This window comes from Rhinolophus ferrumequinum, chromosome 10, assembly GCF_004115265.2.
Source record: "Rhinolophus ferrumequinum isolate MPI-CBG mRhiFer1 chromosome 10, mRhiFer1_v1.p, whole genome shotgun sequence".
NCBI lineage: Eukaryota > Metazoa > Chordata > Mammalia > Chiroptera > Rhinolophidae > Rhinolophus > Rhinolophus ferrumequinum.
Genome location: NC_046293.1, coordinates 22,237,234 through 22,263,456, shown reverse-complemented (window position 1 = coordinate 22,263,456; position 26,223 = coordinate 22,237,234). Strand labels below are relative to the sequence as shown.

The 26,223-nt window shown below is 41.2% G+C and overlaps 1 pseudogene; it reads right to left on the bottom strand.

Annotated features, from left to right (window-relative positions):
• The window catches only part of LOC117028741 (uncharacterized), a 99,085-nt pseudogene that overhangs the window by 44,427 nt on the left and 28,435 nt on the right, over positions 1-26,223 (bottom strand).

Below are 26,223 nucleotides of genomic sequence, written 5' to 3'. Positions count from 1 at the left end.
CACCATATCCTGTGTTCTTGTGTGGGGAGCGGGAGCTGAGATCCCGCCTGACACCCTGCATGACACATGGCGCAGCGAGCAGGGTCTCCTGCACCACAGTAGCCCTGGATACAAAATGCAGCATGCACACCACACACACACACAGTAACTATATATGAACTGAAAAAGCCCACCACAGAGGTTACAGAGTGGCCACTCACAGTATTTGGTTTAGTCTTCTCAGAGTATAAATTAATTGCCAACTTTTACATATCAGGCTATTGCACCAAAAAAATCTGAACTTATGGCTTTTTAAAAAATCATAAAATATAGCAATAGCCTTCAGGCCCTGGATAGAGGCTGTCCCCTTCAGGGGACACACACTTCCCGATTCACAGTGCCACCCGGCAGGCTCACTCTTACATTATCTAAATTTCTGATCCTCGATCCTGCAGAACTACACACCAATCTATTAACAAAGGTAATTAATGCACAGCGAGATTGAGAAGACCATCACTTTGAACATTGTATGCTTTTATAGTAGGCACAAAATGCTTTTATAGTAGGCACAAAATGCTTCTCGAATAATTTTTTAAAGCCACTGTTTAAAGTAACTGCTGCTTAACAAAGACGGATCTACCAAGAAAGGGACCAAATAAGCAAAGTGCCAAGTGAAATGAAGAACTGAAATAAAGATTTATCAGATCAATTGGCTAGTGTAGACGGCCAACTGAATAATTTAGTCCTCTCAATCCTGTTTTCCCCAATAGCGTATTTTAGAAACTCAAAATAAATTATTAACACAGCTTAAGAAATGACTAGAAGAATGATAAATTGTAAAATGATACTCAAATTTCAACTGGATCATCAAGTTTTCCCTTTGAAGGCCACGTCCATTTCTTTACAACGTTTCCTTTTTTGCTGATCACCATGCCTCCATCTTGATTAAACATCATTGATATTATTTGGCTACAAAAAAGACAAAAACATGACTCATTCAGAAGAAAAATTCAGGGACTCATTGACATGGCAGAGGCGATGGAAGTCACCAGCTCACAGCCTTTACAAGAACAGGACTTCCTCCTATCACATTCTTAGAGGATGGTTACCTTGCCTCTGCCTGAATATCTCCCTTGAAGGGAAGGTGAGTATATACCTCTCAGCTGATCAATATTTCCCTTCTCTGAGCTACATCCCCTCCCACTTCACCACCCCTCACCTAGAATCATAGGAATGGGTCCTACCAGCCATGATTATATACCATGCTGCCTTGGCTGCGGTTGATTGAATCAGGGGTGGAAATTTGACCCAGAACTGTGTTCCCAATGGATGCAACAATATATACAGAGGGCAATGAGGAAGGTGGTTGGCGCATTGCATTCAAGGGACTGAAAGAAAGCCAGTGTGGCTCGAGTCCAGAGTGGTGCAAATGAGGTTGCAGTGATTGGCAGGGAGGGGCCAGATGGGCAGGGTTTCCTAAGGCGTATCATGTATTTTAAAGCAAAAAGTCATAGAAGGGTTCAATAACAAAGCAAAGAGGTGACATGGTCAAAGGAACCAAAGTAAATGCTGGAGAAAAGAGGTCATGGCAGTGCTCCAGGAGAAAGGATGATAGCTTGGACTAGGGCAGAGGTGAGAGAGATGGAGACACACAATTGGATTCAAGAACCATCTAGGTCTGGATAGATGGGATCTGGGTGGTGACGAACAGGATGTGTCAATTTTATCTTCCCTATCCTTTATATGTCTATTAATGCAACCTAGTATTTTATTAGTTTTTTCGGATCAGTAGCATCACGCTGTGTATTCACGTCTAAATCATCTTTATGTCTTCTTTCTCAGCACAGCACCTAGCACACAGAAGGGGCTTAATAAAAGTCTGAATTGCACTGACAAAATGGATTCAATTAAATAAATACATATTGGGTAATTATTAGATGCAAGACACTGTTAGATATCTTGGGATGCCCAGAGTGAGGTGTTCTCTCTGCACACGGAACATTTTCAGTCTTATGCTAATAATTACTTTGATAGATAACATCTGTTGGTAGCTTACTACTGTGTTTCCCTGAAAATAAGACTTAGCTGGTGGCCCATCTGCTCTAACGCGTCTTTTGGAGCAAATGCTAGGTCTTTTTTGCTCCAAAAGACTCGTGAGAGCTGATGGTCCGGCTAGGTCTTATTTTCAGGGAAACACGGTATGTGCGAAGTCTTAAATACATGTTTTTAATAGGCAGTGTTGCTCTATGGTAACAAACACTGTAGAGTCAGACAGTTAATGGTATTGAACCTGACTCTTCCATTTCCTAATTGTGTGGAATATATTTAACTTTTCTGTGGCTCAGTTTTTTTATCTTAAAAATGGCGTTAACAACAGCATCTACCTCACAGAGCTGTTGTGAGGACTTAATGAGTTAATACATGTAAAGCAGTTTGCACAGAGACAGGCGCCTTATAAGTTCTGTAAAGGTATTGACTTTTATTATTAACAACTCCATTTATAGGCATTATGAGTCCCATTTCCCAGATGAGAAAATAGGCTAAGGGAGGTTAGTACCTGCAGCCTAATGTAAAGTTCAACAAAGGGGCTCACCATTTAATGGAACAATAACACTTCACAGTATAAAAGGGGTGCATTTGGCTTGAGGAGACTGCAGTCTAACAGGCTGCAGGAGCAAAGCGACCAAACCAGTGAAAAAAACAGAAATAGAAGTCCCAACTCTTGGACACCCAGGGCGCATTCCTTTCCTGAACAGCCTGCCCTTTCACTCACCCTGGGCATCCAGCCTTCAGCTGTTCTCATCGCTGTGAGGAACCTCAAGGAAAACCCTAACCACGCACCCGCACACTGCAGTGGGAGCTCTAGCTGGAGCAGCTGCCTCCTGCCCGCGTGGCTTTCCCTATACACTGGATCCTGGCAACAAGAGTCCCAGGCCACACCCCGCTTTTATTCATCTTCCTGCTAGTGCTAGTTGCTGAGCCTTCTCACCAAGACTTCCCTTTAGTGGGACAACAGATGCACAAAAAGATTGGTTTAAAAGATCATTAACAGTTATATAATGAAATCCCTTTGGAAGCAGTTTTTTGTTGTTTTTGTGCCTTCTCTTTCAGAGACTTCTGCTGAAAGCAGACAGTACCCTCTGCCAAGAAATGGTCTGTGGTGACCAGGATGAAATTACACAGGGGCAGGACTTAACTGTGAGGCTTAGGATTTTGGGCTTCTGTGAAGTTCCCAAAATACCATCAGCAGATGGTGTTGTATTCATCTACTTAGTTACTATTGTCAAAGAACACAGGGAGAAGATGAGGAAGGCAACCACAAGTCAGAAGAAAATTTGTCATCTCCTGTTTGTTTCATGGATTTCTCATCTTGGACATTTAATTTTATGTAACAAATAATCAAGGGGACAATTTCCCAGTGTAAACTATACTCTTGGGCAATATTGTAATAAAGTCTGACCAGGGCACTGAACATCTGGCTTCTACCCAGAAAGTAAAGACTTGGGATGTAATTTTATTTCAACTTTAATTTTGTTGACTTGTAATTCTGTAAATCTGCCTGTAAGTTAGTACTAAAGAAGATCTCAAAAATTATGTGGTCCTATTATTGTTTTCATTTACAATTTTTGTTTAAAGCTTTTATTTTTAATATTATTTAAATTACCAGGGGAATTTTAAAAATATTTCATAAATTTGTAAACAAAGAATACCAGGTTTAGGTCCAATTTTCTTACAGGCAGAATGGAAATAAGGAAATAATGACATCTACTTTAACCATGCAATGTAAGACAGCAAATTATATATTAATACTTTGAGCTCTGTCTTTTTTTAAATATATATAACAGCTTTTATTGAGCTACAATTCACATATCATACTATTCACCAGTTAAAGTGTATATAATTTAGTGATTTCTAGTATATTTACAGAATTGTGCAACTATCGTCACAATCAATTTTAGAACATTTTCATCACCCCGAAAAGAAATCACAAACCCATTAGCAGTGACTCCCCATTCTCTCCCATTGGCACCGTGGCAACCACTTATCTACTTTCTGTGGATATAGATTTGCCTGTTCTGGATATTTCACATAAATTGAATCATAAAATATGCAGTCTTTTGTGACTGCCTTCTTTCATAATTCATTCAAAGTTAATCCATGTTATAACATTCATTGTTTTATGGCTGAAGAATATTCCATTGTCTGGATATATCACATTTTATTTATCAGTTATCAGTTTTCTGTTTGTTGAGCTCTTTTTGAGGATGTGTAAATGGTGTTGCAATGGAATTATCATAGGGCCTAACAAATGGGGACTCTATTTTTAGCTTGGACTTCAGGACAAGAAGAACTTTTTTTCACTAGGAATTTAAATTGCCTGCCATAAAAAGAAAGAAAGGTAAGCAAATGTGTATATATATATGCATGTATATGTGAATGTAAACTCTATTTTGAAGAATTTACAAAATACTCTTTGCCTTGGATACATTAGCAGAAGGGATAAGAGGTTGAGGGGAAAGGAAATTTTTAATTTCCATGTAACACATTTGTAATTTTACTTGGAAAAAACGGAACTTTTTTCCAAAAAAAAATTTTGCCACATGTATGAATTACTTTTATCAAATATACATATATATTACTTTTATTATATATATATATAATATATATGTTAAATATATATATATGTTAAATATATATATGTTAAATATATATATATATATATATATATGTATATGTATATATATATATATATATTTAACAGTAAATTCTCTGGTTAAAGTTGCAGAGATCTTCAGCAACCCTTAGCCAGAGCCAACATTTGCAGGGTATTGGAGGAAAGGAAAGGCTCACATAAGAATGAATTAATAAGGGGAGATCCAAGATGGCAGAGTAGATAAACACCATGCCTGCATCCTTCTATGAATACATTAAAATTGCAACTAAATTATAGAGAACCATCTGAAGTCTAGTCAAACAGAAGTATTATAACTAAAAACATAAAGAAGCCACATCGAGACTGGTAGGAGAGGCAGAGACTCGGGACAGGCCCCAAACCTCCCTGTGGTGGTAGAGAATCAGGAAGGATAACTCAGCCGCCGAGTTTTCCCAGAGGAGTGAGAGACCCCAGCCCCACACATCAGGCTCCCCAGCCCAGAGTACTGGTGCTGGGAAGAGGAGTCCCTGAAACATCTGGCTGTGGAAAACAATGGGGATTCCAACCATTCGGGTGGGACAGAGGTTGTGGGAAACCGAGATGTCCTCTTAAACGGCCGCACACAGACTCACTCGCTCGCAGGCACTTGCCTTGGGCTCTAGCCAAGGGATGGTGACTTGGCATCCTCAGAGACATATGGGGGCAGATTGAGGAGTGTGGCTTTAGGGGGAAGACTGGAGGACAGTCGGCATTTGTCATGCAGGGCGTCCGGCGGGGTCTCTGGTCCCGCTCCCCACATAAGAACGCAGGACACGGTGAGGCCAAAAAGGAACACCCACGGAGCCATAGGTAGGGGAGTTATACCACTATACTCTCGCTGGCGGCTGGGTTGGAGACACAGGAAGCAGGAGCCACACTGTTTGCAACCCTCACTGCGCCGCTTGCAGGCTCAGCCACCATCTTCTTGCTTGCCTCCATTCTTTGCTAGCCTAGCCACGGCAGTTATATTAGTGCCCAATGGCTCACTGGTTACAGCTGACGGCCAACTAGCCACAGCTGATGGCCATTTGATCACAGTCGAAGGCCATTTACTACCTGAGCCAGCACCTTTCTATGTGAGGCCGAGAGCCTGGAAACTGTTTTTTTGGGCTCTGTCCCCACAGCATTTTTCCGGTGAGAAGTCCTCCTGTGCAGCCAGCAGGCAGGAGCCATTTTTCCTATGTTGAGCTCACCCCCACAGGCCAAATCTGAACCTGATTGGCTTTGTGAGCTCCACTGCTCTGCCTTATTGCCTCAGCTGGGACCCCACCCCACCCAACTCACGCACCATCAGAGGCACTTTCTTGAGCAGCTAGCCCCTTCCACATTGCTCTCTTTCTAGGAAAACTATCAGAATCCATGGGCCCCAGGTGGGCAGGGACTGGACTCAATGTGCTCTGACTTTTGTTGAATTGCTCCAAGCCCAGCACTGGCACCAAACCAGAGTCTATATTAACCTGGTGACCACAACTCTTCCCACTCTAGTGACTCCCTGAGACCCCACCTTGCCTCACCAAACTTGCATACCACACAAGGTTCTATCAGCAGCTGAACCGTAAGTGAGCTGGCAGGTGGCAGTAGGCCTCCAGGTGCCCTGGCTTTTTGCAAAGTTACCCCAAGCCTGGTACTGGTGGCAGCCATCCCTGGTTCACAGCATGGCCTTTTCCACGCACCTCCAGGTTTAGCACAGGCAGCAAACAACTGAGGATCACTTTGTAGCTCCTACCAGGTAGCCCTCGACCAGTCACAGGTGGTGGCTGCCATGGACCTGCACAGGAGTCCCTCCCAAGAGGCTCCAGAACCAACATACTTGGAGGTTGGCTTCAGACTACAGCAGAACACCACCCAATTAGTCCCGAAGTGGCACACATAAAGGGTCGTCTCAACAGGCACCAAAACCCGCTGGGGCGAATCCCACTCAGTGGGTAAGCCTCCCGTACAGCAGCCCATAAGCTATGGACATGGCCAAACCCCACAGCCAGTCAGCCTGAGGGTCAATCCCACCCACTACGTGCTTATTTCCTTCGTTAGGTTAGCAAATTTTCAGTCATTATTTCTTCAACTAGGTTCTCAATCCCTTACTTTCTCTTCTCCTTCTGGTACCCTTATGATGTGAATGTTGGTGCACTTGATGCTGTCCCAGAGGTCTCTTAAACTATCCTCATTTTTTTCTCTTTTTTTGATTCTTTTTTCTTTTTGCTGTTCTGATGGGGTGTTTTCTGCTATCTTGTCTTCCAAATCACTGATTCGATCCCCTGCTTCATCTAGTCTGCTGGTGGATTTTTATTTCAGTTATTGTATTCTTTACTTCTGTCTGGTTCTTTTTTATGGTTTCTATGTCCTTTTTTATGCTTTTATCTCTTTGTTGAAGTTCTCACTAAGTTCCTTGAGCATCCTTATAACCATTGTTTTGAACTCTGTCTCTGGTAGGTTGCTTGCCTCCATTTCAATTAGTTCTTTTTCTGAAGTTTTCTCCTATTCTTTCATTTGGGACGTACTTCTTTCTTGTCTCTTCTTGACTGCCTCGCTGTGTTTATTCCTATATATTAGATAGATCTGCTATGTCTCCCGGCAATCAAGTTTCAACTATAACAGGAGAGCACCCACAACCCACATGGGGGATACTCCTGGAGTACCTGGAGCAGGTGACAAGGGAGACTGTGCCACTGGGCCCCACAGGACACCTACTACAATGAGACCACCTGGCCAAGACAGGGAGACATATGTGTATCCTTGAAACTAATATAATATTGTATGTTAGCTATATTTTAATAAAAATCTTAAAATGCAACAAAAAAAGTTTTAATTAAGAAAAAAGAATCAATTAATAAGGATTCAACATTAATAAATTGTACTTAAGCAAAGACTTAGACCCAGTTATAAGGACTCTGATACAAGAAGCGGACATATCAGGGGACGGCCCGGTGGCTCAGGCGGTTGGAGCTCCATGCTCCTAACTCCGAAGGCTGCTGGTTTGATTCCCACATGGGCCAGTGGGCTCTCAAACACAAGGTTGCCGGTTCAACTCCTCAAGTCCCGCAGGTGATGGTGGGCTCTGGCCCCTGCAACTAAGATTGAACATGGTAACTTGAGCTGAGCTGCCTCCAGGATGGCTCAGTTGGTTGGAGCGCAGGCTCTCAACCACAACGTTGCCAGTTCGATTCCTCAAGTCCTGCAAGGGATGGTGGGCTGTGCCCCCTGCAAATAGCAACAGCAACTGGACCTGGAGCTGAGCTGCACCCTCCACCACTAAGACTGAAAGGACAATAACTTGAAGCTGAACGGCACCCTCCACAACGAAGATCGAAAGGACAACAACTTGACTTGGAAAAAAATCCTGGAAGTACACACTGTTCCCCAATAAAGTCCTGCTCCCCTACTCCAATAAAATCTTTAAAAATAAAAAATAAAGAGTGGACATCTCAGGAGAGTCTGGTACTCCAGAGTCAGGTGCAGTAGGATCCAGCCTGCACTGAACTCAGCCCTCAGTCCTTCTAGTTAGATGTTTTCACCTTCTTAGATAAAACTGAACACTGATCTCAGATGCCTCAGAACGTCCTTGGCAGTTGACTTTGTATCACTACATTGTAGAGGATTATATGGAGTTTATCACTATAGACTATAAGCTTACACCCTCTAAACCAATTCTTTGTTATCTTCACACTGTCCCAAGTGTCATTACATATTGAAACCTTAATTAGGTGGACCCTATCAGACTATTAGAGTCAGACTATTAGGTACTAACACTAGGAAAATTTAGCTCCCATAAGGAAATTATTTTTGTCTGGATAAGTTACACATTATATCACATAATAAGGGTCTTTATGAGACAAAATTAGACAAGATATACTAATGTAATGGGGAGAGAATCAGAATCCATAAATGTTATATTATCTAAAATGTCTAGTTTTCAGTAAAAAATTACAAGACATGCAAAGAAACAGGAAAATGTATCCTCTACACAGAAAAAAAAAAAAAGGCAAGAAATAGAAGCTGAATTTATTGGGCCCAGATACTGGACTTACCAGGCAACAACTTTAAAGCAGCTATTATAAATATGTTTTTTAAAAACTAAAGGAAATCATGTTTTTTTTTTAATTAAAGGAAAGTATGATGACAATGTCTCATCAAATAGGGAAGGTCAACAATGAGATAGAAATTTGAAAAATGGATATTCTGTAATTGCAAAGTACAATAATGGAAATGAAAAATTCACTAGAGGGGCCCTACGGCCTATTTGATCTGGCAAAGAATCAATAAACTTGCAGATAGCTCAATTGAGATGATCTAATTTGCAGAACATAAAGGAAAGAGTGAAGAAAAATGGATAAAGTCTCAGAGTCCTATAGGCCACTAACATAAATACAATGGGAGTACCAGAAGAGGTAGAGAGAAATGGGCATAACAAATATTTAAGAAAATAATGGCCTAAAACTTTCCAAATTTGATGAAAAACATTTATCTACACATCTAAAAAAGCTCAACAAACTCCAAGTGGATAAACTCAAAGAGATCCACACCTACACACATCATAGTCAAACTGTTAGAAGCCAATGACATACCAAAAATCTTGAAAGCAACAAGAGAACAATTATATAAAGAATGAAGTGCAAATGGGCCTGACACATAGTAAGTGCTCAATAAATATTAAGTGTCTATGAACTGAATCTTCAGGCTCACAAGAGAATCAACTAGTATCCTTCTAGAAGGGTACATACAAGAATGAAAATGCCAACCCAACTTCAGGAAAACATGGGTCCTGAGCTGTTTTTCCAATAGTGAGGATAATTGTGTGATATTATCCATAGTCTAGGCTAGAAATAGGCAAACTACAACATGCAGGCCAAATTTGGCCCGCTGCCTGTTTTTGTAAATAAAATTTTATTAGAACACTGCCATGCCAATTTGTTTATATGTTGGCTATGGCTGCTTTCATGCTATAATGGCAGAGTTGAATAGTTACAACAGAGACTATATGCGCTGCAAAGCCTAAAATATTTACTTTCTGGTCTTTTATAGAAAAAGTTTGCCAGGCACTTGTCTAGGTAATTCTCCCTCATGTCCTCCACTGAATATCACCACAGCATTGGAAAACCTGCTGCTTCCCATCAGATCATATCCTGAGAGATGGCTGCCGACGCGAATCAAGTTCTATTTACTGTTTGTTACCTATCCAGCATCCATTCTCTATCCCTTCCTTCCTTTCTAACAAATTCCTGTTCATTCAGCTCTTCACCCTTCACTGAATCCATCCCGATTTACAGGGGTAGATACTGAATAGTTTAAGCCCATAGGTGCATGGCATGCCCTCGATAGCTGTTTTTGGTTCAGGAGTGGGCCTGTGATTAAGTTGGCATAAAGAGACTAAAAGGAAGGACATGTAGTTTATTATTGAAAAACAGGATTTTTTTCTCCCTAGACATGAAAAGGAGCATGTAGTGAGTGTCTCTAGTAATGACCAGGGGTACCACCTTGGAAGAAAGAATGCCAAGATAGCCAAGGGTAGAGATGAAAAGAACCTTGGTCCTTGATGATATCACTGAATCATAACTTGTATTACATTTAGAGCCCATTGTATCTCCAATTTGGAATGGGATTTTTCTGTTACTTGATATAAAGCATGCTAACTCCACTTTTAGCAAAAAATAGTCTATTGCAACCCCTTTAATTAAATATCTATGGTTAGCTCTCTTAGAATCCTGTCTGTCCCAGCCTCCCCATCCCCACCACCAATAGCCTGACACAAATATTCCCAAAGTCTTGTTCATTCATTGAAATATTTATTAAGCACTCACTATATACTAGGCACACACACTCAGTATCAGGGGTAAAGCAATGAAGAAGACAGACATGGTCTCTCCCATAAAGGAGCTCACATTCTAGGTTGCACAGGCCCAGTAAATGAAAATGTAATTTCACATTATGATTAGTACTAAGAAATACATAAAGTCATCACTAAAATAATGAAAAGGGAAGAACAGAGCTTCTTAAAATGGGTAGTCAAAAAAGGTTTTTTTTGAAAACAGTCTGGAAATTCCTCAAAAAGTTAAAAATAGAGTTACTATATGACAATTCCACTCTTAGGTAGTTATTCAAGAGAAATAAAAACGTTATGTTCACACAAAACTTGTACATGAATGTTCGCAGTAACCTTATTCACAGTAGCCAAAAAGTGAAAACAACGCAAATGAAATGTCCATTAACTGATGAATGGAGAAACAAAAGATGGTTTAGCCACATAATAGAATATTATTTGGCCTTAAAAAAGGATGAAGTACTAATACATACCAAAACATGGATAAAACTCGAAAGCTTTATGCTAAGTGAAAAAAGCCAGTCATGAAAGACCAGAGATTGTATTATTTCATTTATATTAAATGTCTGGCATAGACGAATCTATAGAGGCAGAAAGTAAATTAGTGGTTGTCTAGGGTTGGAGGTGAGGGTGTGGAAATGGTGAGTGACTTTAATTGGTACAGGTTTCTTTTTAGGGTAGTGAAAATGTTCTAACTTTAGATTTTGGTGATGGTTGCAAAACTCTGTAAATATATTTGAAACCATTGAATAGTATGCTTTAAATGGGTGAATTCTATGGAATATAATTTTTTCTCAAGAAAGTTATGTAAAACAAAACAAAAGGTGTCTTCTAGGAGGTGACATTTAAACTGAGACTGAAAGATAAGGGGAAGGCAATCATGTATAAAGACTTGGGACAAAAGCATGTACAAAGAGGACATGAAGAGAGGCAGAAGGCCAGTAATCAAGGGGGTGATAGGAGATGATGTTGGAAAGGGGCCTGAACAGGAAGTGTCTTCTGAAACTCTCCAAGCCACCACGTTCTATTCTGACACACACTCTCATCGGGCAGTACAATTTATGTGGAAGGTGGCATGACTATTTAATAGTGAAACCCATGGATAAGGCAGCAAGTAGAAAGCTATTAATTCCAAATGCTATAGCTCCAAAACACTGTATGGTGAAGAAAAGAAGCATCATCAAGTTTTAAAAGGGAAAAGTCTTCAAAGCACTTGGCCTGTAACTGAGGAAGTCCATTAAATTACTCCCAGCATGTCATAAGGATTACTTTCTAGGAGATATTTTACAGACATTTTAATGCGCACATGAAGAATTCACATCTGCAGAATGTACCGAAAGTTTGGGATCATACAGAATACCAAACAGGAACAGAAACCACTAAAGCAATATAAATACAGACTTCATAGGGTCTGAACTTCACGAGCAGTTGTAGGTGACATACCTGAGACCTAAGATAAAAGGAAGGGAATAATCAAGCTGGACCAACACAGGATGTAGAAAAGATTCAGAGGATGACACAGAATTCCAGGTGAGAATATAAGAATATCTGGACCAAAACCAGGAGAAAGAAGACAATCAAGCCTTGCAAGTTCTCATAAATACCCTTGAGAGGAGGGACCTGTGTGGTTAACAGACTAAAACTGGCATTTTCCTTCAGCTTATGTATATTTACACTTCTCAAATTCTACTATACATGATTGATCAAAATAGAATTGGAGGCAGTTGAGAGGTAGAGAGAGAATAATTTAGTGTCAGGTGTTGCCCTTGTGATCAAATGCAAAAAATGCTATCCCAAGAAGAGTAGGAGTCTTATTTCTCCATCCCCTAAATCTAGGTTTGGCCATGTGACTTGGTTTGATCAACAAGTCATTAGCGAACATGATGCTAGAGGAGGCTTGAAAAGTGCTTAGGCACTGGGATTCGTCTTCACTCTTACTGCTTTTGGAACCCAGCCACCATGTGAAGAAGCCTGAGCAAGCCTGCTAGATACTGGAGACACATGGCCCAGTTGCCCTGTTGCTCCAGCATACATCGAACTGCCAGATACATCAAAACCCCAAAGCCCAAGCTCATAACCACACTACCACCATCATCATCGTAACAACTACTCATACCCACAAAGTATGTACTCAGCTTCAGACCTCTCTATCTCTCAATGTGTTAAAGGTTAGAAAGAGAAAAAACAAAAAACAAAACCCATGGTAATTAGTCTGGAATGTTTTTCTCTATCATGTGGCCTTAGAAAAGATATGCATCTTCTTTGAGCCTCCGTTTCATCAGTTGGGGATTACAGCTAAACATAGGGTTCCTATTAAGTAACATGAAAAAGTGCTCTCTCAGCTTAAAGTGACACATACTAGGATTAGTAAGGGTAGATGTTTTCAGCAAGCTAACCAGAAATTGTTTCCAAAGAACTCACTTCAGCAATCCCTGGAAAATCAAGTAAAAATATATTTGTTCTTCATAAAAGCAATTGCTACTTTTGACACTACCTTATCTGTAGCGTCACAGAATAAGATGTACAAATTAAAATGCCACAGAATTACACAGTGTTTCTGAATCTTCCTTTCGAAACTGTTCAACTACTAGAGTTAGGAGAGGAAAGTGTGTTCTTTCTCAACCTTTGAAATGCTTCCAGATTCTGTCATCTTCTTTTCATCTCAACATCAAAGTTGGGAAAGGCTCTTCCACTTCAAGGGCAGGTGTTTACATGTCACTCACTGAGGCACTCTGCTGTCCCCATTAATCTATTTGAATCTTGACAATCAAGCATTAATCTTTTAGTTCTTTTAGCTTTTTGCTGACCTGCATTCTCTTAGCTGGCAAGCTGCTGACATATTTTGACAGGTGATTTGGGTCATAAAAACAGCCAACAAAAGGAAACAGTGAGAAGGTGCTTCATCAGAAATGCTAAATACGGCAGAAACACACAAAAGCATATTTAGGTACTGATTCGTAAAAAACAGCAGGGGTGGGGGGTGGGGGAGAGTTCCTTGCTCTTTGGATGACCTAACTCTAAACTCCCATGGTCTTAAAATCCAGAGAAGTCAAAATATAAGATATGGGGAAATATGTGATTGGGGCTCATTCAAAAAGTTCCAATTCAGCAAATCTAGAGGGTAAGTTTACCCACATGGTGGTTTAGTTTACTGAGAGGCTGCCTTATGAATAAGTTACAACGTCCATCTCTCCCTAAAGCTCCAAGGGCCAGAAAATGTTTTTCTAAGTCCACATTTCATGCGTTTTAATTTGTTACATTTATATATTCAATGGGTTTTTGGTTCAAATTTTCCATCTAAGGTGCTTTAAATATAAGTCACCACCTAAATTGAAATTGAGCACATGAAAGAGGAGCAGGAAGAGGTGTGGGGGTCAGTAACGTCACAAAGAAGGGTTACAACAGAAGAATAGTAATTATAGTGAGTTGAAGAGTATCCCCCCCCAAATTCATGTCTACCCTGAACCTCAGAATATGACCATATTTGGAAATAGAGATGTAATTAGTTAAGGATCTCAAGATGAAATCATCCTAGATTTAGGGTCGATCCTAAATCCAATGTCTGGTGTCTTATAAGATGAGAGGTCACAGAGGGACACACAGAGAAGGTGACAATGTGGATGAAGTTGGAGGCAGAGATTGGAGTGACGTGTCTACAAGCCAAGGAACACCAGGGATTGCCAGAAACCACCAGAAGCTAGGAGAGTGTCATGGAATGGACACTCCCTCAGAGACGCCAGAAGGAATCAACTCTGCCAACACATTGATTTCTGACTTCTGGCCTTCTGAACTATGAAGTAATAAATATCTGCTGTTTTAGCCACCTAATGTATGGTAGTTTGTAATGGCAGCCTTAGGAAACCAACAGGTGGTCTTTTTTAATTTTTTTTTTATTTTCAGATTTTTTTATTGGGGAAGGGGAACAGGAAGGATTTTATTGGGGAACAGTGTCTACTTCCAGGACTTTTTTCCAAGTCAAGTTGTTGTCGTTTCAATCTTAGTTGTGGAGGGTGCCGTTCAGCTTCAAGTTGTTGTCCTTTCAGTCTTAGTTGTGGAGGGCGCAGCTCAGCTCCAGGTCCAGTTGCTGTTGCTAGTTGCAGGGGGTGCAACCCACCATCCCTTGCGGGAGTCGAACCGGCAACCTTGTGGTTGAGAGGACGCGCTCCAACCAACTGAGCCATCCGGGAGCTCAGCGACAGCTCAGCTCAAGGTGCCATGTTCTGTGTTCAATTTTAGTTGCAGGGGGTGGCAGGGCTCGAGGAATTGAACTGGCAACCTTGTGGTTGAGAACCCACTGGTCCATGTCGGAATCAAACCAGCAGCCTTTGGAGTTAGGAGCATGGAGCTCTAACCGCCCGAGCCACCGGGCCGGCCCCAACAGGTGGTCTTGAAGAGACCTCCAGGCTCTGCTTGGTTGGCTGTAGACAATTTGACATTCTCACCTGATTCCTTCAGCCTTCCCCTGACCCTCACTGACACTTAATTCCATCCCTAACCATCCCCCTCCTGAGCTTCTGAGGTGTGAGATGGAAGCAATTGGAGTCGGGGGAGGCTGTGGGTTATGGTGGAAATCAGGAAGAACTTTAGATCAAGCATGGGTTAGGGTCAGGGAATGCACTGGGTTAAGAAGATGAGGTTAAGATCCTCGTGAGCAATTCCCAAGGAGGAAGAGAAATCACTGGTATTACAGAGAACAGGACAGGTCTTCCCAGTCAGTCCCGGTTCCTGGGAAGTGTTACGTCTCTATACGTAACTATCTCTGACTTTACAAAGAAATATTTATGCTGTGGCACATTTCTTAAAGCAGTATAGAGCAGTAATCCTTTAAAACTTCATGCTCCCTATGACAGTATTTCTCAATCTGCTCCTGTCTGTACATTGTCACACGTGCACACATTCTAAACCTTGGCATTTCCCATTATACTCAGGGATTCTCGAAATTCCCCACGCCACAGAGCCTCTGCCCCCTCTTCCTGCCACTCAGAATCACTGCTTCGTAGGAACTTTTCAGTTCTTTACCTACCCGCCTATCTCCGTATCTCTCTCTCTCTCTCTTTTTATTTCCTTCCTTCTCTTCCTCCCTCCCTTCTTCCCTCTTTCCTTCCTTTTCTTCTTTCCTTCCTTCCTTCCTTCCCTTCCTTCCTTTCTCTCTCTCCATCTATCATCTATCTTTTCAAAAAGCCACTTTATTGAGTTACAACTGACACACAAAAATCTGTTACATATTTATCGTATAAAACTTGATGACTTTGGAGATAAGTATGCATCTATAAAACCATCACTATATTCTATGCCATAAGTATCTCCATCCCCTCCAGAACTTATCTATCTATATCTTATCCTATTAATGTATCTTAGAAAACATGAACAACTTCCATGGTAATTTTTCTTATTTAAGTCTCACAACCATACTATGGGGTAAATACAATGTATATGTATGAATTTTAAAAATAATATTTGTTTTTTCAATTATAAAAAAGATACCTATATACTCCTTGTTAAATGACTATGTCGACTGCTGTGTGTTCTTCACTGTTTATATGTAATATAATATAAATATATAATTTCCAAGTATTTATATTGTTCATGTACTTGTCATGCTTAATGGGAATGTTATGTAACTCAAACCAAGTTATGTGACTCCAACCATGAAGAAATTCTACTACTCTCACAGAGACCTCTGGTGAACAGTTTTTAAAGTGTGTGGCAAAAAAAAAAAAAAAAAAAAAAACCAACGGAGAAAATTCCCCATTTGGCTCAAATCAAGAGATAGCCAAAATAAACCCACAGATACAAGACAGAGTAGAGAACAAGATTCAGAGAAGGTGGGGTGTCAAAGCTAGAGGAAACCATGAAATTATAACCCCTAAGAACTATTAAGCAATCTTTAGAAGGACATGGGACTCTTCATGGGATGTGAAATGGGGGTCCTGCCAGTGTATCTAGTTCTTAAGGGGTTACGTAGGCCCAATGGACACCTGACTCATCTTAATAACAGTCTTCTTGGTTCAGTTCCCACCTTGTACATTCTTGGGGCCTTGCCTTCATATAGGTCCCTCATGGATGGCACAACTGGGTTCTTTGAGAGCCATGGTCTTTTTGCCTGTTCTGATTTGCTAGTCTGTACATGGAATAGTTATGAACACAACATGTATGTTTCATTTTCCTTACCCGATTTCCCAATTAGATTGACCATTTAAGATTGCTTTCCCATCCTTCCCTTTGTCAGGATTTAGCTCTTCCTCCACCTCTTAGCTTACCAATAAATTTGAGTTCCTCTGGAATCTCACGTACCCACTAGGAAAAGAAATGCTACCGCATTCAAAAGGTGTAAAGGTTCCGAGGATAACTGGATTTGGCACGTCACTGAATATGTTGGTGTACACACCACCCCAAGAGAGGGCAGAAGAGCTCTGGCAGACAGCTAGACAGCCAGAAGGATAGATAAAATCAAGGTCAAGGAATCGATACTGATAAAAATAACAATAATGTTAATAATAATTCTTAAATAGAATGCCGTTAACTTGTAGTCTATTTAATTAATCAGCTCTTTACAAATTACATACCAGAAGTCCAGAGAGTTGATTTCCCATATCACTGAGCACAATAATGACAGCGCCAGGCCAGCACATGGGTTCCCTGACTCCTAGTTGCATGTTCTTTCCATACTTTCACATTACCTGCACCCTCATTTCAGCCCCAAATTCTCTGAAACCAATCATGTGAATAATAACAGGGAAGTCTGGTCAGACTGATCCTGTTAATGGCAGAGTCACTGGACACCAAAGGCACCCACTGGTACTCAGCATTGCCGGAGGAGGTCATTCCAGTACACCGGACAGACAGGGGCAAAGGAGGGCTAAGAGGTAAGTATGGATGTGTGAGCAACTTCACAAAACCTCCTTGTACCAACCTTCACAAAACTATGATAGACTCTTGAAGTCATTTTCATTTCGGATTTATAGGAATTTATCATTTATTACAAAATCTTTCTTCTCTCTAAACTAGATTCTCTAGATGCTAAAGCCCCATGTGTCCTCTCTACCATCAGGAAAGCGAATCAAGGAGAACTCATTTTCTCTGAACCACATGAGTGCTCAGGTGCTTAACAAAAATATTGGCTCTAAGCAGAGATTCCCTTAAAAAGAAAGTAAGGTTTAGTAAACTGGAGAATGTCGCAACCTCTTTTTCGGGTTGACTTCCACCCTTCCCCGCCTGTCACCCCTTCCATCATGCCTGGCCCCCTCCATCCTTCTTTCCCTTTGGAATTTCACAAGGATATTAGATCACAGAGGAACCTTCTATCAGGGCGTAAGGGAACTTTTTCATCTCTGGGTCAGCCTGCTTCACTGCTGGCATCTGAGGCTTCCTCTTCAGCAGCTCCAGCCAGAAACATCGGGAACCTTCGGGACTTACCTTCACCTCCTCTTTTGGATCATTATAGTGACGCAGGATAAGTCGTTTGTTGAATCCCTCTTTTTTTTTGGTTCACTTTTTCTGTTTTTCTGTTCAAAAGAAAAGAATTCAAGACTTGGATACTTTCCTGGTCTTAGCAAGGACTGGAGGAGCACAAACAGCTGTTCAGGGTCTCTGTAATCTCACCTTTGCCACCCACCTAACAGGCTTTCTTTAAATCAGGACAACTGGATTTTGAAATCCTTAGCCAAGCATTTACTGAGTGTCTGCCATTTTTAAATAGTTATTGAGCCCCTACAGTGTGTGAAGCACTGTTCTAGAGGCTGCAGGAATAACAAGTAGCCCTGTTCCCACAGGAACAGCATGACACAGCACAGGCTTTGGATAAGAACTGATATGAATCCCGGCACTACCACTCGGGACTGTAGAAAGTAGTCAAAGTAGTAAACTCCTCTGAGCCTTGGTTCCTTTATCTGTAAAATGGGGATAACAATACTTCACAGAAATGTAAAGCATCTCTAGTTAATGCACACAGACCTTGGGACATGGACCCCCGTATTTAGCATGCACCCTATAAATGCTAGTTGTTTTCATTATATTTTGGTGGGGCAGCACACACCCCTAAATATTCATTAATAATAGGGTAGTAAAGGGGAAGGGTAGGTGAATATGAAACAACCAAGCTTCTAGGATTTAGACTGAGACCCTGAAATTAAGGTAGTCTCTTAGAACATTATTTAACCATTCACAAATATTCACTAGGTGTCTCACACAGGCAACACTTATGAGAAAGGTGCTATCTATTTCCATTCTCAAGAGAGTGCCCGACTTATGCAGCTGCATGGTAAAGCCAGGCTTCAACGTCATGCATATCCACCCCTAACTCTGCTCTCTCCACCTCACAATACTGCTCCCCACATTCCTAGTGTTGGGTGCTACAGGAGCTGTGGGCATGGTGTGAAATGCAGACCCACCAGGTTTCTGTATGAGAGTCAGCCAAGAAGCAGACCTTTCTATTTGTTGCCCAGCTTCCCACCCCCAACACACACACGTGCACACACTCATGTACACAAGGATGCCAAGTAATAGCTATTGGCAACGTGCCATTAGAAGCCTCCACGGTCAGCTGGCCAAGCGGAGGTCATATACTAAAGACTTACTTAGCTCTCTTGGAGATCACATCACCTGCGTAATATCACCTGGCCTGCTTTTACTCAGCGATCTCAGCTACCAACGCAGGGCTGCTGGGCTTCTTGGTTATTAAGACAGAATGTGGACATGGAATTGGGCAGATCCATGACCAATATTTGAGAATAATCAGAAGTGTCCGGACTCTAATGAGGGAAAGCAGAAGCCACCTTCTCAGAGAAGTTAGCAGTTTGGGCATTCCCAACAGGGACATAGAACGGGACTCAAAACAAACAAACAAGCAGATCTCAGCAACAGCAAGAACAAATGACTAAGGCTGCGTTCAGCAAGTCCGTTCAGATTCTGACCAGATTCAAACAGGAATCCTCAATGTTTTGCATTTTAAGGTGCACTTGAAAATTCCTAAAATTAAGCTGACATATCTCAAGGAGGGTCTTGGACTATTTGGAAGATGTGGTGTGTGAGTGTTTGTGCGCACACATGTATGTGTGCACGTGCATGTGCATTTACTGGTTGAGTGTAGGATTTGGGGTGTGGGAAGAGCCATGTTGAAAGGAAAACTTTTAAAGGATTAAAAATAAGTAACTGAGGGCCGGCCCGGTGGCTCAGGCGGTTAGAGCTCTGTGCTCATAACTCCGAAGCCTGTTGGTTCGATTCCCACATGGGCCAGTGGGCTCTCAACCACAAGGTTGCCAGTTCAATTCCTCGAGTCCCGCAAGGGATGGTCAGCTCCGCCCCCTGCAACTAAAATTGAACACGGCACCTTGAGCTGAGCTGCCTCCCGAATGGCTCAGTTGGTTGGAGCGCATCCTCTCAATCACAAGGTTGCCGGTTCGACTCCCACAAGGGATGGTGGGCTGCGCCCCCGTGCAACTAGCAACGACAACTGGAGCTCAGCTGCGCCCTCCACAACTAAGATTGAAAGGACAATAACTTGACTTGGAAAAAAGTCCTGGAAGTACACACTGTTCCCCAATAAAGTCCTGTAAAAAAAAAAAATAATAAATAAGTAACTGAAAAAAGTACAGCTGATTAATGAAAGGTGGGAGAGGTATAATAGCCACACCATTGTTGGCATGGGAGCTACTGGGGGCAGGAGTCTCTAGCCAGCGGCAAGTGTCCCTGGCCCCTCTCAAAGAGGCAGGAGGGGGCACTTCTCAGTTAATCTTGTGGAGGAAGGAACTAGAGCCAGGAGTGTGGGCACGAGACAAATTGGCCACCCAGTAGTGGAAAATGGAAATGTTTGATTAACAGCTTTCTCTCTCTTCCCCTTTGTCTCTTTTCTTGCTTTCCCTCCTCCTGCTGCTCCTTCCTTTTTTCCTCATATTCTCATAAAGATGTATCCCACTGTCAAAAATGAGGTGGGCAAAATTTTTGAACAATGTGACACAAGCAATGCATTTATATATTGCCACACTTCCCCACACCAAAACACATGCACGCCTCTCCGTCTATAAGCATCAAAGGCTGGCAGAATATCAGCTTAACAACACATATTCATAGACCAACTGGAAATGCGAGTCTAGTTACCATTCTCCAAGCCTACACCTTGGCCCTTTCATTCAATGCCTAGACATGATTCTATTTTTCTGTGACTTTCCACAAATAGACCTTTTGGATTATTCTTAAAAAGAAAGGTAAGTATGCCTCTAAAGTGTAAATACCTATAATCATTGGGAGACAAAAGGTACACTCCACCTCTTTACCAATAAGGCCAACAATTAAAGATACAAAAGCTCTAGTGCAAAAAAATCTCCAGTGCAAAAATCTCTTACATTATATAAATGCCACGTTACTTAAATAGTCAGAGTAGACGGCTGTAATTCAGGAAAATTCTCCATTCCCCTTTTAAAAGCAGGGCTTCCTTTTCTAATCCCTTTGACAGGCTCCTAGACAAAGATTTTTTAGTCGTTGTTTTAAGACTCATCAGCCTCCCGTGCCAGTAAAGACCGCCTCTTCTCTGTCTTTTCTCAAAGTGTTGGCAGTGGCAGTAGTCTTACTCCCCTCTTGCTTAGGACCAGAAGTTGACCTCGGGTTTCTCCAACAGGTGATGATTATCACCAAGTTGATTAGTTCAACAAAGCAGCCCTCATACTTGCACAGATGGTCTCTTGGAAGTTTCAGGTGTGTGGTGATCTCCAGGAAAAGTCATTGCCAGGACTTAAGGATACAGTCCTTCTCTAAGTCAGAAGTTACCCAATTATGCCAGCCCTCTGATATCCAGAACACTCTACAATAGAGGGTGGAATAGAAAGGGAATTATACCTCAAATCACCTCAAGTCAAATAGGCCTAAGAATCTAGTATTAAGCTAAATTCCTTATGGTGGGGGCATCCACTAACTGCAGGAATGGAAGGATGCTTGTAGAATATCTAATCCCATTTTATAGATGAAAGAGCCCAAGTACAGAAAAGGAAACAATAATTGCTAAATAATAGTTACTGTTTATTGAGCATTTATTAAAGTATTCTACAGATTGTGCTAAGTTATTTAGCTGCATTATTTCATTTAATGTTTTCAACAACCCCATGTGATAGATACTAGTAGGGTCCCCATTTTATATGAAGAAAGTAAGGCTTTGAGAAACTGAGTAAATACCCCAAATCCCATGGTTGGCAAATGGGAGCACAGAGTTGTGTGGACTCCAAAGCTTGGGCTCTAGACATTTACATGACATTGACCCTTGTACCCCTGGTCACACAACTCATGAATGGCAGGGTCAGGGTTAGAATTAGAAGGCCAGGATTTCCAGGCTAGTGCTTTTTCACCACCATGGTCTGTCTACACAGTGAACATGAATAAAATCAGAGGACTACAGCTTCACCAGCTACAGCCCAGAGATCTGATTCAAACTCAAACAAAAGGCTAGGTCGACACAGTGTGGAGAATGTGCTCTGCTCTAAGGAGTGCCTTGGGATCTGGTCTAGGATGGGAGGATTTACTACATTTGTCAGATGAGACTTCCTGTGATAAATCCAAAGTCTAGACCATGGACCTGCCACTGGGGTCACAAAGAGTTCTTTCTTCCTGCCCTAAATTTTCTTGGGTCTAACTTGATATTAAACTTCTATAATGTTATGTGTTTTGTGAGTGTGGTAGAAATTAGGGAGGGTAAAAAGGCTAATAATTCGTATTTGCCTAAAACTGCATTTCATCTAACAAGCATTCATTTAATCTCCATGGTATTTCTATCCCCAGTAACCAGGGGATGTTAAGATTTGGCTGCTTTTCTTACAGAAATGTTTTATAATGCACATATTATAAAATTACCTGTGATCTTTTTAAAGCTGGGATTCTGTATATGACAGATCTCTTGGGAACTAATTCTACCAACTCTAGCAATTCTGATTGTTAAAAAGAACCACTCCCCTGACACAGTTTATTACTATGGGTCCTGTATAATTACACCTTACTCACCCTGTTGCCGTGTGCCAACTAAATTCTCCTCTGCCATCAACTCTGCCAAGCCATCTCTTCTTGGTTCTAAACCCATGTGTTTGAAGAAACTACTTCTGATAGTATTATGCTATTATTAAAAATACTTTTTACTTGTTTAATGCTATTGTTGTTATCACCTCCTGAGTGTTTGATCTGTCCTCGGTTGGTTGTTCACTTGCTGAGATGTTTAGTTTCCCATTTTAGGTGACAAGTTTCTTGAAACCAAGGACTGGTTTTATGTTTCCTTAGAATAGTACTTTGCTTACAGCTGGCTTTTCTTTCCCCTAACTACTTCTTTTCTTCTCTCCCTCCTCCCCGCATCGTCACACATGATCCTGGACTGGTTGTAGGACAAAGCTGATTGATAAGTCATGTATCATAGAGTGACTTTTCCATGAGTTACCGGGAGAAGAAGCGTTTGTGTGTATGTATTTTTTCATATTACAGATACAATAGGCAAGGTGATAGGGTGACTAGTCCAGGATCCCATAGGCTCTGCCTCTCTTCTTGTGTATCTACTGTATCATATGCCTCATAAAAATATATGATTCTGAAGACCGCACAGGATTCCCTACATTTGAATTATGGCTCCCTGTAGTTTCTTCACAGCAATACTGAGGACTGTCTCCCATTTCAGAATTTCCGATTTTGAGGAAGGATGTTGGAAGATCCAACCTTAAAAAAATAGGACATATATCAACACAAAAGGGATATTTCAAAATTTACACTGAGTCAGTACTCACTGGGTAAATCCTACCCAACCATCAGTCTACCAAAGTCTACTTGAAAAAGGAAGCAAATTCAATTCATATTCAAATCTAAGTAATTATCAGCTTAAGAATTACCTCTCCTTAAAGAGATTTGCCCTGAAATGGGATCAAGTCTTCAACCCCAAGGAATTAAACCCCTATGATGACATCTGAAGTATTAGAGGCCTTTTAAGAATCCCTACACACTCTGTACCCCTACAGGCCACATTCTTCACCATCCCCCATATCAGCAGCCAATAGACTTGGGCCCTGTTCCCGACTCTCTCACCAACCAGGTTGGGTACTTAGCATCTCTGGGCTTCAGGTTTATCATCTACAACATGAGAGCACTTAATGAGACCATCTCTAAGGCCTCTCAGTTCTAACATTCTTCCCTTGTAAAATTCTACCCGTGTAGTGCACATATGAAAAGGTCCACAGACAGCTTCAAGGACCATTTCTTTATTCCATCCTACCAAGTCTAGTCCATTTAACAGTAAACCAGTAAATTACATACAGAAGAAAATTTGGAAAATAAAGATGTGAAAGAGGGGAAGGGGGACATGGACTCTTACCACACAAACACTGTTACCATTTGGGTGTAGCTTCTTCCAGAATTGTTTCCCTATGCATAAGTGTTTTAAAACATTAGCTGTTATGAGAATTCTAAATTCTAAATTAGAATTCTATTCTAAATCCAGGTCTTTTGCCTTAGCCATGAGCTCTTCATTTGGCCATAACTCCAGGTAAACTTTGAATCAGGGCATTGTGGCTTCTCTCCATTTTTTTCTTCACCTCCAATCCCCACCCTAGCCATAGGTTAAAGACAGGCTTTACTGTCTATTCCAAAACTATGGAACTACTTGACTTCCCTTACTTTGAGGTATCATCCCTCCCCTATCCCATGTGACTCAAGATGGGCTGACAATTATACTTCCTTGCCACCCATGAGCCAATGACTCAGGTTTGATCAATAATATTACTCCATCTCCCAGGCAACCATGATTGGGCCACTCTTTTACTAAGCTGGGAGCAGGTGAATCTAGGGCTGGCAGTGACCATCTTCACCATGTGGAGTGAGACTAACTGTAGAATTCAGTCAAGCAGAAATGGAAAAATAAAAGTCCCTGCCATGGTGAGCCCACATCCTGTCTGGTACATTGTTCCTGTAGGTTTTCCTTTAATCTTGTGAGCTACCCTCCAAGATACAAGCAGATAATTCTCTTGTTGCTTAAGCTACTGTGAGTTGTTGCTTACTGTCGAAAGGTTTCTTACTAACATAATCACATTCAGGCTCGCCCCCGTTGGATCATGAGAACCATCCTAACCTTAGAGTGGAAGGACTGAACAAACTCCATCTCAGTTTACTTAGGATTAGATAATGTTTTACTTGGCTCCACCCTCCCCGCTTAGGATTTCAGTCCTGCCCTTCAATGACCAAAGCCCTGCTCCTTGCTCACAGACCATCTAGTGGGCTGACCACCTGGTTGCCAGTCAATGTTTGCCAAGGGATTTGATTTCCTGTCACTGGACTTGACCCAACTATTTGGATTCTGGGACATGTTCATGCTGAACTCTCTTGTTACCTTATGTTACTTTATTCCTCATTTGTTGTTTTGCCGTACTTCCTGAGCTTGTTCTTAGAATATGCACCTGGGTTTATTTCCTCAGTATCTGTCCTACCCTAGTGAGACCGTTCCAATCCTAAATTTTGATCCCTCAATACATCAAATTCAGCAGAATATGCAGGGAACAGGGAGATGTGGAAGGAACACTCGACCCCTAAGCACATTCTTGAAAACGAGAACCTTTCAACAGTTTTTAAGGTTGTTAGGACTATGATGAAAAGGCATGAAAAGCAAATATGTGAGACAAATGGCAGTCAGCCCCATGTCCTCCTCATTCTCTGAGTTATACACCAGTTAACTACATTATGTCTGTGTCCCAAGGAATGACAAGGTTCCCTTTTCCTAACAATCCATACCTTTTCCCTTTTATAACTTCCTTCAGGGATAGACAGTATTCTTTCTAGATTTGTGCAATAATAATCTTCCCTGGGAGTTCTCCTTTATAATATGTAAACAGTTTAAGAACCTATTTTTGCTTTTTAACACAGAAGCCTTGGTTTTCAGTCCAGGTGGTATGTTTTTGTGATTTTCTAGAAACATGCATGTCACTGTTACCCAAGCTGGTTTCTCAAAACCATAAAGAAAAAACTCCCAGGGTACAAGAGTGGAGAAACCAGGGAGAGATGGGTTAGAGGGGGATCCCTTTCAAAAGTCTGACTTGGAACCCACAAACTTAAATGTCTGTCTCTGACGGCAGCTGTACTAAGAGGATGAGAGGGAGAAAGGTTCCAAATGCAGGGAATGGAAGTGATTCTCACTTTGGTTGCTCATCAAAATCAACTCTGATCTGGGTGAGTAAAGGGATCTTACCATTTTCTAAACAGGTCCTGGATGACAGTGAGAAGTGGAAGATAACAGGTAAACTGCTATCCTGGGAGATCTGGGAACATTGGTTTTGGCTGATAAGAGCTAGGAAACAAAGGAAGAAGGAAGATGAGCGGAGGGGAAGGTGAAGAAAAAGAACATTTTGCCAGATAATCATCAACAGAAAATTGTCATATTTTCATATTTTCACCAATACATTAGTAAAGGTTTCCATAAGCACCCAAAATCACCCATGAAATATTTTCATTTGCTCTGGTAATTAAAATCAGCTTTTTAAATCAAAATTTCCTCTGCACAATTTCTTGATTTATTAAAAAATTGTCTTTAAGCTTTTGTTATAAGAACTCCCCTTCCACATGAGAACTACTGACAAAAGATTCATGTTTTATTTTCATTTCTTCTTCTAGCAATTGTATAACACTCAGCGGCCTGTTCCTGGTTAAAAAAAATAAAAGGCTACTAGGACACAGGCCTCTCTGTATCATTATTAAGTTTGGTGCTAAAATGTAAATCTAAGAAACTACCTATGAA